Raw genomic sequence first — 13304 nt, 5'->3', positions numbered from 1 at the left:
ATTGTTAGGGAGGATTTGGAGGGGGAACTCAGGTTTTTAGTCCCAAAGACTAAGAGAAGGTTAACAGAAATAGAGGAGTTGGAAGGAAACACCTGATTTGGAAGGAATATGTTAATCATGCTGAGTTCGAAGTCATGGCAAGACATTAGGAATGTGCGGCTGAGAGAAGAAAGATGGTCCCAGAATTGAAAGACTGTCTATTTAGGGATCATCACATAGCATAACGGTAATGAAAATACATAGTGTTTATATAGAGCCTACACAGTGCTTTCCTTTGTGCTGGACAGTATATATAAATATAAGCAGCAGTGGGCATAAGGGTGATGACACAGACAGTCACTGTACCATGAGGCGTTATTTACTCCTTATGTGTTTGGCCAGCGGTCTGGGATGGGTCAGATGAGAGCAGGGATCAGGAAGTGAGGTGGGACTGGGAGGGCGGTCGCGCACTCGACTACAAAGCCTGCAGGCAGCGCTGACAAGCAGCAGGTAGCTCAGAGTGGCCGCCACCTGAGGTCTCAGGGCATGACCCTAGGATCTTAAAACAGGTAAGTGCTGATATCATCATGACAAGTGGATGATAAAAATGTCAGTGCCTTCCCAAGTTCCACAGTTAGCTGTCAGGAGTTCTCATGTGTGACGAACCCCTTTTGCACCTCTCATCCCTAGTAGAGCACATATGGAATTGACATTCACCAAAATCAGAAGTCTGGGTGTGTTGGCATCTGGACCCAGTGGACTGGCTCTGTTGGATAAGGTGACTCAATACCTAGAAACTTGTGTAGCTTGAACCATGGATAATTTCCTGTAGATAAATAATGAGGCATGAAGAAAAGCAGGAGGGTATAAACAGGTTTGGAACTGGCAGGTTACTTGCGGAGAGGCACGCAGCAAGTCCCAATTGCAGTATCAATGACATCTGTCTCTACGGTTATGTGCACACAGTTATAATCATCCCCCTGGAACTCTGTGCTGTGGACAGGCCCAAGCCAGATTCTGGGCTTGGCCAGACTGGTGAGCAGCTGTAGGCAGTTAGCCAGCTTACCTTTCTGGGCCTTACCTTCAGGGCCACCATTTCTGTAAGGCCACCTACTTCAGCATCCAAGCTGGCTTATAGCATCATTATGTTCAGTCCTTCCTGGAAATTTGCACACAGGTCAAATCCAGAGCTAGGAAGCAGATTCCATGAAAGACAGGCTCACTAACCCCTTTCTTAGCTGCAGTGGTCGTCGGCCAATGCCTGCTAGGGTATTTTTTACTCCAAATCGTCCCATGAGGAATCCAGCAAAGTGGATTCCGTACAGGGTCTTTCTGGCTGCACTCTGCCATTTCAGAGTTTCCCAGTAAGGCAGGAAAACAGAAATAATTCTGATGATCCTTGCCCAAAAAACGTGGGGCCTGGAGGGTCAAAAAAATTAGGCAGCTACAGCAGAATGCCACGAAACTGCAGCGTCTTTGGTGTAGTTGGGAAAGTATGGGGAAAACACCCTGGACACGGCCAGCACTGGGCAAGGCTGGCAATGGCGCTTATGGGCTCAGAACTGTGGGCTCCACTGGCTGTGAAAGGTGGAATTCACCTCTGGAAGGAGAAACTTTCTTTATAATGCCGAGTTAGCCAAGCGGAGCGAATGCAGAGTGCCTGTAAGCTTTTCCTTCTCGCCTGACTGCGAATCTCAGAGTTTGGAAGTTAGTTACTGAGTAACTGATAGAGGCAGTTGATGTGACCCTAAGGCCTTTCATAGAATCAGCAATTTAAAGAGCTGCAGGCAGACAGTGAGTCCAAGGTCAAAAACTGGAGGAAACCAAATTCTGGGCTAAATTGCCGAGCTACAGGGCAGAGAGAAACCAGTCCAAGGAATGTTGCAGGAGGCAGGTGAATGGAGCAGGAGAGAAGTGAATTTGTGCAGGATTTAAATCTGGCTTCGAATGTCTTGACGCAATGGGAACGGAGCCATCAAGGACCCAATCCGACTGGACGAGATGAGTTCTGTGGCTTTAGAATGACTATGAGCACGGAGCCTTGGAGCAGTCATTCCATGAGTCTTCATCTTCTGCTTGTTACCCAGGAAGTATATTACTAATTATATAGCCTTTGCAAAATCTTCTGAGTGGCCTTCCTTCCTCTTCCCAATCCTGTGGGCAGAGTTCGGGGGTCTCTTGCTCAGCACTTAAAACACACCTCTTTTTTGCATGTATCTCGCTCTACTGAGAGTATTTATTTGCATAGCTCTTTCCCCTCCGTAGACTGTGGCTTATTGAAGGTAGAGCCATTAGAAGTGCTTGACTTGGTGTTGGGAGCATAGAAAGTGCTAAATAAATATCTAGTGAATGAAGGACTCAACCCAAGACTGAGGGTACACAAGCAATAATCTGATCCTCCTCCCTTTCTTCAGTCTCATCTCTCATGGCATTGTTCCGTTCCTCCTGAGCTTGAGCGAATGGGTTGAACTTCTTTCTATCTGAAGTTCCCAGCCAAGAACGCGTCCGCTGTGACCACATCTTCGTGCTTTCCCTGCTGCTGTCCCCTCTCTCTGGAATGCTTTTCTTCCCTTTTTATGCTTTTGGACATGCGACTTCACCCTTACCTCTCCACCCCCTGGACTGGAAGCTCCTTGAAGGCAGGACTTATCTGTACTCGCAGCAAAGCCTGACCCGGGACCTTGCACTCAGCAAAGTCTCAATCAGATTTTGCTCAGGGAAGGAATGAGTTACTTTGGCTTTAAATGAAGTGACCTTCTGGCCTCCATCAGGCAGCTTCTCATTCTGTCTTGGTTGATTGCCATTTATTTAAGAGGATTTTCTTTAGAGAGAGAAGATGAATAACTAACTGAGCAATGTGAAAATTCATTGTTAAGCAGGAGTTTGATCAAGAGTAGTCTGGGGCTTCCCTGGCGACACAGTGGTTGAGAGTCTGCCTGCCGATGCAGGGGACACGGGTTTGTGCCCCGGTCCTGGAAGATCCCACATGCCGCGGAGCGGCTGGGCCCGTGAGCCATGGCCACTGAGCCTGCGCATCCGGAGCCTGTGCTCCACAACGGGAGGGGCCACAACAGAGAGAGGCCCGTGTACCGCTAAAAAAAAACAAAAAACAAAAGAGTAGTTTGAAAATTGTTGGATTGATCAAGAGTGTCCAGCTACTTCCTGTTCACTGTGACCATTTAGTTAATAGCATGACGACATCTTGGACTTACTACAGGGGAGTTCTTGGCTCGCCCTTATTCCATGAGAGCCAAATGGGTGGGAGGAGGAGGGCACTGTGGAGAGACATCTCTACCCCACTCTCTATTGCGCCCACTCCCTGTCCCAGTCCTGGGACAATGCAGGTCGACACAAAACCATAAAGCGGTTAAGGTTTGGTTTTGTTTGTGCCCTACCTATATGCCTCTTTTCTCTCTTTGTCCCCTTCTAACTTTTTCCCAGTTTATGAACTAAATGTTTCTGCTCTGTTCCAGGGCTGAGGAAAGGAAATTTGATCAATGGGTAACCAGGATTAGAAAACTCAAACGCTAGCAGAGGCCAAGGGAAACAAGCTAAATCAGCTGGGCAAGAACAGTGACCACGGCCTGATTAAAGGGGCAGCTGCCTCCTTGCTCAGAGACATGATTCCAGGGTTGCCTGATTTTGTGTTTTGCATAGTCACCCTTGTTATGGGCCTTGGCATCATCAGGAAAAATTTTCCAAGACTGGGAAAAGGGCACAAGAGATTATTGGGCATCCTTTCAGTGGACTGTGTCCTTTCAGTGAACTGCATCCTTCCAGTGGACCACAGGGTGTGGTCTCTTGTGGACTCTTCAGGGATCATCTGATTCTCCAAGGAGTTAGCACCGTTGATGGATCTCGGGATGGGGAGACTATCCTGTATTATCCAGGTGGGCCTAGTATAATCCCCAGGGTCCTTAAAAGTGAAAGAGGGAGACAGGAGAGTCAGAGCCAAAGAAGAAGATGTGACAGTGTAATCAGAGAACCTGGGGTGCTGCAGAGTGAAAAAGACTCAACCAACCATTACTGCCTTGAAGATGAAGGAAGAGGACCAGAAGCCAAAGAGTTGGGGTGGCCTCTAGAAGGTGGAGAAAGCAAAGAAACGGATTCCCGCCTAGAGCCTCCAGAAAGAACATAGCTTTGCTGACACCTTGATTTTAGCCACGTGAAACCCATTTTGGACTTCTGCCCTGCAACTGTAAGATACTCCAACTAAACTGTAAGATAATTTGTGTTGTTTTAAGCTACCAAGTTTTTGGTAATTAGTTACAGCAGCAGCAGAAAATTAACACCAGGGTTGGTTTTGTATTTTTGTTTGTTTGTTTGTTTGTTTCATTGGTTCTACAACCTGTAGAGGTAGAAGTTAAATTGTAGAAAATTGAGAGAAATACAAATGCTTCCTGTCCATAGTTATACAAATGATTTCTGTTCATAGAGCTGTAAAAATATGCTGTCTACTGTGTTAAATTCTCATTTGAATTTTAACATCCTATTGGTTTTTTTCATTCATCAATAAGTTGAATAAAGTCTTTGACGTGTTAATTTTATATTTGCATAAGTCCATGTTATTAAATTTTTAAAAAATCTATACTTCAGTGTAATTCATATACATTCATATTATGTTCATATGCTGTACCTTGTGCCTTTGAATTTAAGCTCTAGTAATACTTTTTTTTTTTTTTTTTTTTTTGCGGTACGCAGGCCTCTCACTGTTGTGGCCTCTCCCATTGTGGAGCACAGGCTCCGGACGCGCAGGCTCAGCGGCCATGGCTCACGGGCCCAGCCGCTCCGTGGCATGTGGGATATTCCCGGACCGGGGCACAAACCCGCGTCCCCTGAATTGGCAGGTGGACTCTCAACCACTGCGTCACCAGGGAAGCCCTCTAGTAATACTTTTGAATCCACTGTGATATCCCTCACTAATCTGATGTCTATTTTTCAAGTAGGCCAATTATCACCAATTTCAAAAAGGGATGTGTTAGCAAGGGCTGCGGTTGGGATCTCCATGGGAAGGGGTTACATTTACCAAGATTTTGACCAGGATGAGGTAACTCATTAGACTTGGGAAAGTGTCAAACAGTGTATTTTTTCCTAGCTAAAGCCTTAAGGAGTATTTTCTACTTAGGCAATAGATATGTATTTTGATATTTCTTTTTGAGAGACATGCTAATATCTTCCATAGCATCTACTGCTGAATGCATTTATCAACAGGGACCGGGAAGATCAAAAGCAGTATATGCATAGGAATTCCTTGGTGGTCCAGTGGTTAGGACTCTGCGCTAATGTCCTGCAGGCCACACGGCATGGCCAAAAAAAAAAAAGAACGACATGCAGAAGTAACTGGTCAACCTTGCAACGCGGGGTGGTGGGTGGACTGGAGGGCTGAGTGATGGGGTGTGAGGGATGGAAGGCTTCTCCACACAGCCTTCCACAGCTGTGCTCAAGGGAGACATAGCAACTGCTGCTCCTGCTGTGGGGGGCAGAGACCAGCCCCATAGCTGGAGACTCGAGGCTCAGAGATGTTAAGTGGCTTTGCTCAGGGTCTTACAGAGAATGAATGGCTGACCACTGAACTCGGATCTTTCCCAGTCCAAAGCCCAGCTTTTTGGTCACACTCCGTATTTCAGGCCGGGGCTGTGCCGTACAGAGCATGGAGTATAATGCCCTCAGTACGAGCAGTACTGCTCCAAGAAGTTTCGGGTTGTCACAATGGTTGGGGGACACTACTGCCATTTAGAGGGCACGGCCAGGCCTGCTAAGTTATCCTGCAATGAACGTGACAATCCCGCAAGATGAAGAAGTGTCCTGCATCCTGTCCAACTTTTGAATGTATCAGTACTCACGCAGCTGAAAAGCTGTCCAAAGGTGTCTGAGTCTAAAGCCTAATTCTCTTTTGCATATAAACACAAAATATTTTTTACATGGTTTAAAAATACAGCAAATAGGGCTTCCCTGGTGGCACAGTGGTTGAGAGTCCGCCTGCTGATGCAGGGGACACGGGTTCGTGCCCTGGTCCAGGAAGATCCCACATGCCGCGGAGCGGCAGGGCCCGTGAGCCATGGCCACTGAGCCTGCGCATCTGGAGCCTGTGTTCCGCAACGGGAGAGGCCACAACAGTGAGAGGCCCCGCGTACCGCAAAAAAAAAAAAAAAATACAGTGAATTTCTCAGGAATACAACTATGTAAGTTAAGGGATGATGGTATTTTGTTTTGTTCAGAATTTTGTCTGAAGTTGTTCACCGATCTGGAAAATCATGTCAGGGACAGCAATGTATGGGATTAGAGTTGTCAGTACAACCAGTTGTGTTTGTCTTTATTTGTGGCTCTTTGAATTTATAGTGAGTCTGCTCTAAGCATCTATTATTTCATTACATGTTCTAGTATAGTTGTACTTGAGCATTTGTTTCATTTGCAATTTTACTATTATTAGATTCTTATTTTATTTGTAATTATAGTAATTCTTTACTATAAACCATTATTCTTTTATTTCTCCTTTATACCATGGGGGCAACAGACTGATTATCTTTTGAAATTATGTGTAGGTTTAATTTCATTGTAGTAAAGGGGGGCGGTGATACAAAATATTTGTTATAATAGGTGGGGAGATTAAACCACTAGAGTGGAGTGAGCACTAGGCCAGGAAACAGCAAAACCTTTATCGAGGATCTTGGTCCTGCCACTTATTTTGAGCATGTCACAATCTCCCAGAGACTGCTTCCTCTTCTGTAAAACAAGCATAACCTCAGCCTTCTACTTTTCAGAGGGCTTGTATTAACCAAATGACATCATGTAAGTAGCACACAGGTATAAGGATCATCTCTCAGTGTAGCCCGTGAATAGAACATGTTTTTTGGAAATTAAATTGAATACTGAACAATGCTCTTATCGCTCAGGGTAAGTAAATTTAGGCTTAAATTGTTTGCCTAAAAGCGTTGAATAGGCACTTGACAAAGAAGTTGTCCAAACCATATGGCTGATAAGCTCATGAAAAGGTGCTCAACGTCATTAGTCATCAGGGAAATGTAAATTAAAACTACAAGGCAATACCATTACCCACCCACCAGGATGACTAAAATGCAAAACAATATACCAACGTTGCCAAGAACATGAAGCAACAGAAGCTCTCATACATTGCTGATGGGAATGTAAATTAGTACCTACAACACTTTGGAAATCTGTTTGCAGTCTCAGTGAAAACAACCCTACAAACTGGCAATTCGACTTTTAGTTATAAAGCCAGAAGAAGTACCCAGAAATGTGTACTTATATTTCCCAAAAGCTATGTAGAAGTTATGTAGAAGAATGTTCATAGAAGCATTCTTTTTTCAAAAATTGAAGTATAGTTGATTTACAATGTTGTGTTCGTTTCTGGTGAACAGCAAAGTGGTTCACTTATACATATCTATGTTTATATATATAAAAGCAATGAGAGTGAACCATATGCAACAACATAGATTAATTTCACAACTTTCAGCAAAAGTCATATACACGAGTACATACTGTTTGATTCCTTTTATATGAGATCCAAAAGCAGAGAAAATTAACCTATGATGTTAAAAGTCAGAACGGCATGGAACTTCCCCGGTGGTCCAATGGTTTAGACTCCGCGCTTCCATTACAGGGGGCACGGGTTTGATCCCTGGTTGCGGAACTAAGATCCAGCATGCTGCCCGGCCAAAAAATAAAGTCAGAATAGTGGTTAACTGGGGGGTGAGATGTGATTGGACGGGAGCATTAGGGAAATAAATGCTAATAATGTTCTGTTTCTTGATCTGGGTGCTGGTTACAACGGTGTGCTCACCTTGTGAATATTGTTTGAACTGTACATTTATGATTTGTGCATTTTTCTATGTTTATTTTTTTTCCTTTTCTCAAACATCTATATTGGAGTATAATTGCTTTACAATGGTGTATTAGTTTCTGCTTTATAACAGAGTGAATCAGCTATACATATACATATAACCCCATATCCCCTCCCTCTTACGTCTACCTCCCACCCTCCCTATCCCACCCCCCTAAGTGGTCACAAAGCACTGAGCTGATCTCCCTGTGCTATGCAGCTGCTTCCCACTAGCTATCTGTTTTACATTTGGTAGTGTATATATGTCCGTGCCACTCTCTCACTTTGTCCCAGCTTACCCTTCCCCCTCCCTGTGTCCTCAGGTCCCTTCTCTACGTCTGCGTCTTTTTTCCTGTCCTGCCCCTAGGTTCTTCAGAACATTTTTTTTTTAGATTCCATATATATATGTTAGCATACGGTATTTGTTTTTCTCTTTCTGACTTACTTGACTCTGTATGACAGACTCTAGGTCCATCCACCTCACTACAAATAACTCAATTTCATTTCTTTTTATGGCTGAGTAATATTCCATTGTATATATGTGCCACATCTTCTTTATCCATTCATCTGTCGACGGACACTCAGGCTGCTTCCATGTCCTGGCTATTGCAAATAGAGCTGCAATGAACACTGTGGTACATGACTCTTTTTGAATTATGGTTTTCTCAGGGTATATGCCCTGTAGTGGGATTGCTGGGTCATATGGTAGTTCTATTTTTAGTTTTCTAAGAAGCCTCCATACTGTTCTCCGTAGTGGCTATATCAGTTTACATTCCCAACAACAGTTCAAGAGGGTTCTCTTTTCTCCACACCCTCTCCAGCATTTATTGTTTCTGGATTTTTTGATGATGGCGATTCTGACTGGTGTGAGACTATATCTCATTGTAGTTTTGATTTGCATTTCTCTAATGATTAATGATGTTGAGCATTCTTTCATGTGTTTGTTGGCAGTCTGTATATCTTCTTTGGAGAAATGTCTATTTGGGTCTTCTGCCCTTTTCTTTTTTTGTATTTATTTAATTAATTTATTTATTTTTAAATGCGCTGGGTCGTCGTTGGTGCGTGCGGGCTTTCTCTAGTTGCGGTGAGCGGAGCTACTCTTTGTTGCGGTGCCCAGGCTTCTCATTGCGGTGGCTTCTCTTGTTGTGGAGCAGGGGCTGTAGGCGTGCGGGCTTCAGTAGTTGTGGCACATGGGCTCAGTAGTTGTGGCTCACGGGCTCTAGAGCGCAGGCCTAGTAGTTGTAGTGCACAGGCTTAGTTGCTCCGTGGCATGGGGGATCTTCCCGGACCAGGGCTCGAACCTGTGTCTCCTGCATTTGGCAGGCGGACTCTCAACCACTGTGCCACCAGGGAAGCCCTCTGCCCATTTTTGAATTGCTTTGTTTGTTTTTTTGATATTGAGCTGCATCAGCAGCTTGTAAATTTTTGAGATTAATCCTTTGTCAGTTGCTTCATTTGCAAATATTTTCTCCCATTCTGAGGGTTGTCTTTTCATCTTGTTTATGGTTTCCTTTGCTGTGCCAAAGCTTTTAAGTTTCATTAAGTCCCATTTGTTTATTTTTGTTTTTATTTCCATTTCTCTAGGAGGTGGGTCAAAAAGGATCTTGCTGTGATTTAGGTCATAGAGAGTTCTGCCTATGTTTTCCTCTAAGAGTTTTATAGTGTCTGGCCTTACATTTAGGTCTTTAATCCATTTTGAGTTTATTTTTGTGTATGGTGTTTGGAAGTGCTCTAATTCCATTCTTTTACATGTAGCTGTCCAGTTTTCCCAGCACCACTTATTGCACAGGCTGTCTTTTCTCCATTGTATATTCTTGCCTCCTTTATCCAAAATAAAGTTACCAGGGACTTCCCTGGTGGCGCAGTGGTTGAGAATCTGCCTGCCGATGCAAGGGGACACGGGTTCGAGCCCTGGTCTGGGAAGATCCCATATGCTGCGGAGCAACTAGGCCCGTGAGCCACAATTACTGAACCTGCACGCCTGGAGCCTGTGCCCCGCAACAAGAGAGGCCGCGATAGTGAGAGGCCCATGCACCGCGATGAAGAGTGGCCCCCGCTTGCCGCAACTAGAGAAAGCCCTCTCTCAGAAACGAAGACCCAATACAGATAAAAATAAACAAATGAAATAAATAAATAAATATTTTAAAAAAAATAAGGTGACCACATGTGCGTGGGTTTATCTCTGCACTTTCTATACCATTCCATTGATCTATATTTCTGTTTTTGTGCCAGTACCATACTGTCTTGGTTACTGTAGCTTTGTAGTGTAGTGTGAAGTCAGGGAGCATGATTCCTCCAGCTCCATTTTTCTTTCTCAAGACTGCTTTGGCTCTTTGGGGTCTTTTCTGTTTCCATACAAATTGTGAGATTTTTTGTTCTAGTTCTGTGAAAAATGCCATTGGTAGTTTGATAGGGATTGCATTGAATCTGTAGATTGCTTTGGGTAGTAGAGTCATTTTCACTATGTTGATTCTTCCAATCCAAGAACATGGCATATCTCTCCATCTGTTTGTATCATCTTTAGTTTCTTTCATCAGTGTCTTATAGTTTTCTGCATACAGGTCTTTTGTGTCCTTAGGTAGGTGTATTCCTAGGTATTTTATTCTTTTAGTTGCAATGGTAAATGGGAGTGTTTCCTTAATTTCTCTTTCAGATTTTTCATCAATAATGTACAGGAATGCAAGAGATTTCTGTGCATTAATTTTGTATCCTGCAACTTTACCAAATCCATTGATTAGCTCTAGTGGTTTTCTGCTGGCATTTTTAGGATTCTCTATGTATAGTATCATGTCATCTGCAAACAGTGACAGTGTTACTTGTTCTTTTCCAATTTGTATTCCTTTTATTTCTTTTTCTTCTCTGATTGCCGTGGCTAGGACTTCCAAGACTATGTTGAATAATAGTGGTGAGAGTGGACATCCTTGTCTTGTTCCTGATCTTAGAGGAAATGCTTTCAGTTTTTCACCATTGAGAATGATGTTTGCTGTGGGTTTGTCGTATATGGCCTTTATTATGTTGAGGTAGGTTCCCTCTATGCCCACTTTCTGGAGAGCTTTTATCATAAATTGGTGTTGAATTTTGTCAAAAGCTTTTTCTGCATCTATTGAGATGATCATATTGTTTTTATTCTTCAATCTGTTAATATGGTGTATCACATTGATTGGTTAGCATATATTGAAGAATCCTTGCATCCCTGGGATAAATCCCACTTGATCATGGTGTACGATCCTTTAATGTGTCGTTGGATTCTGTTTGCTAGTATTTTGTTGAGGATTTTTGCATCTATATTCATCAGTGATATTGGTCTGTAATTTTCTTTTTTTGTAGTATCTTTGTCTGGTTTTGGTATCAGGGTGACGGTGGTCTCATAGAATGACTTTGGGAGTGTTCCTTCGTCCGCAATTTTTTGGAAGAGTTTGAGAAGGATTGGTGTTAGCTCTTCTCTAAATGTTTGATAGAATTTACCTGTGAAGCCATCTGGTCCTCAACTTTTGTTTGTTGGAAGATTTTTAATCACAGTGTCAATTTCATTACTTGTGATTGGTCTGTTCATATTTTCTATTTCTTCCTGGTTCAGTCTTGGAGGGTTATACCTTTCTAAGAATTTGTCCATTTCTTCCAGGTTGTCCATTTTATTGGCATAGAGTTGCTTGTAGTAGTCTCTTAGGATGCTTTGTATTTCTGTGGTGTCTGTTGTAACTTCTCCTTTTTCATTTCTAATTTTATTGATTTGAGTCCTCTCCCTCTTTTTCTTGATGAGTCTGGCTAATGGTTTATCAATTTTGTTTATCTTCTCAAAGAACCAGCTTTTAGTTTTATTGATCTTTGCTATTGTTTTCTTTGTTTCTTTTTCATTTATTTCTGCTCTGATCTTATGATTTCTTTCCTTCTGCTAACTTTCAGTTTTGTTTGTTCTTCTTTCTCTAGTTCCTTTAGGTGTAAGTTTAGATTGTTTATTTGAGATTTTTCTTGTTTCTTGAGGTAGGCGTGTATAGCTATAAACTTACCTGTTAGAACTTCTTTCGCTGCATCCCATAGGTTTTGGATCATCGTGGTTTTTTTGTTTGTTTTTTGCGGTACATGGGCCTCTCACTGTTGTGGCCTCTCCCATTGCAGAGCACAGGCTCCGGACGCGCAGGGTCCGCAGCCATGGCTCACGGGCCCAGCTGCTCCGCGGCATGTGGGATCTTCCCAGACCGGGGCACGAACCTGTGTCCCCTGCATTGGCAGGCGGACTCTCAACCACTGCGCCACCAGGGAAACCCCATCGTGTTTTCATTGTCATTTGTCTCTAGGTATCTTTTGATTTCCTCTTTGATTTCTTCACTGATCTCTTGGTTATTTAGTAGCATATTGTTTAGCCTCCATGTGTTTGTGTTTTTTACATTTATTTCCCTGTAATTCATTTCTAATCTCATAGCATTGTGGTCAGAAAAGATGCTTGCTATGATTTCAATTTTCTGAAATTTACTGAGGCTTGATTTGTGACCCAAGATGTGATCTATCCTGGAGAATGTTCCATGAGCACTTGAGAAGAACGTGTAATCTGCTGTTTTTGGATGGAATGTCTTATAAATATCAATTAAATCTATCTGGCCTATTATGTCATTAAAGCTTCTGTTTCCTTATTTATTTTCATTCTGGATGATCTGTCCTTTGGTGTAAGTGAGGTGCTAAAGTCCCCCACTATTACTGTGTTACTGTCGATTTCCTCTTTTATAGCTGTTAGCAGTTGCCTTACGTATTGAGGTGCTCCTATGTTGGGTGCATATATATTTATAATTGTTATATCTTCTTCTTGGATTGATCCCTTGATCATTATGTAGTGTCCTTCCTTGTCTCTTGTAACAGTCTTTATTTTAAAGTATATTTTATCTGATATGAGTATTGCTACTCCAGCTTTCTTTTGATTTCCATTTGCATGGTATATCTTTTTCCATCCCCTCACTTTCAGTCTGTATGTGTCCCTAGGTCTGAAGTGGGTCTCTTATAGACAGCATATATACGGGTCTTGTTTTTGTATCCATTAAGCCAGTCTATGTCTTTTGGTTGGAGCATTTAATCCATTTACATTTAAGGTAATTATCGATATGTATGTTCCTATTACCATTTTCCTAATTGTTTTGGGTTTGTTATTGTAGGTCTTTTCCTTCTGTTGTGTTTCCTGCCTAGAGAAGTTCCTTTAGCATTTGTTGTAAAGCTGGTTTGGTGGTGCTGAATTCTCTTAGCTTTTGCTTGTCTGTAAAGGTTTTAATTTCTCCGTCGAATCTGAATGACATCTTTGCTGGGTAGAGTAATCTTGGTTGTAGGTTTCTCCCTTGCATCACTTTAAATATGTCCTGCCACTCCCTTCTGGCTTGCAGAGTTTCTGCTGAAAGATCAGCTGTTAACCTTATGGGGATTCCCTTGTGTGTTATTTGTTGTTTTTTCCCTTGCTGTTTTTAATATTTTTTCTTTGTATTTAATTTTTGATAGTTTGACCAAT

This window comes from Hyperoodon ampullatus, assembly GCF_949752795.1.
Source record: "Hyperoodon ampullatus genome assembly, chromosome: 9".
In the NCBI taxonomy this organism is placed as follows: Eukaryota; Metazoa; Chordata; class Mammalia; order Artiodactyla; family Ziphiidae; genus Hyperoodon; species Hyperoodon ampullatus.
The sequence above is the reverse complement of the archived record's forward strand: the minus strand, read 5'-3'. Positions refer to the sequence as shown.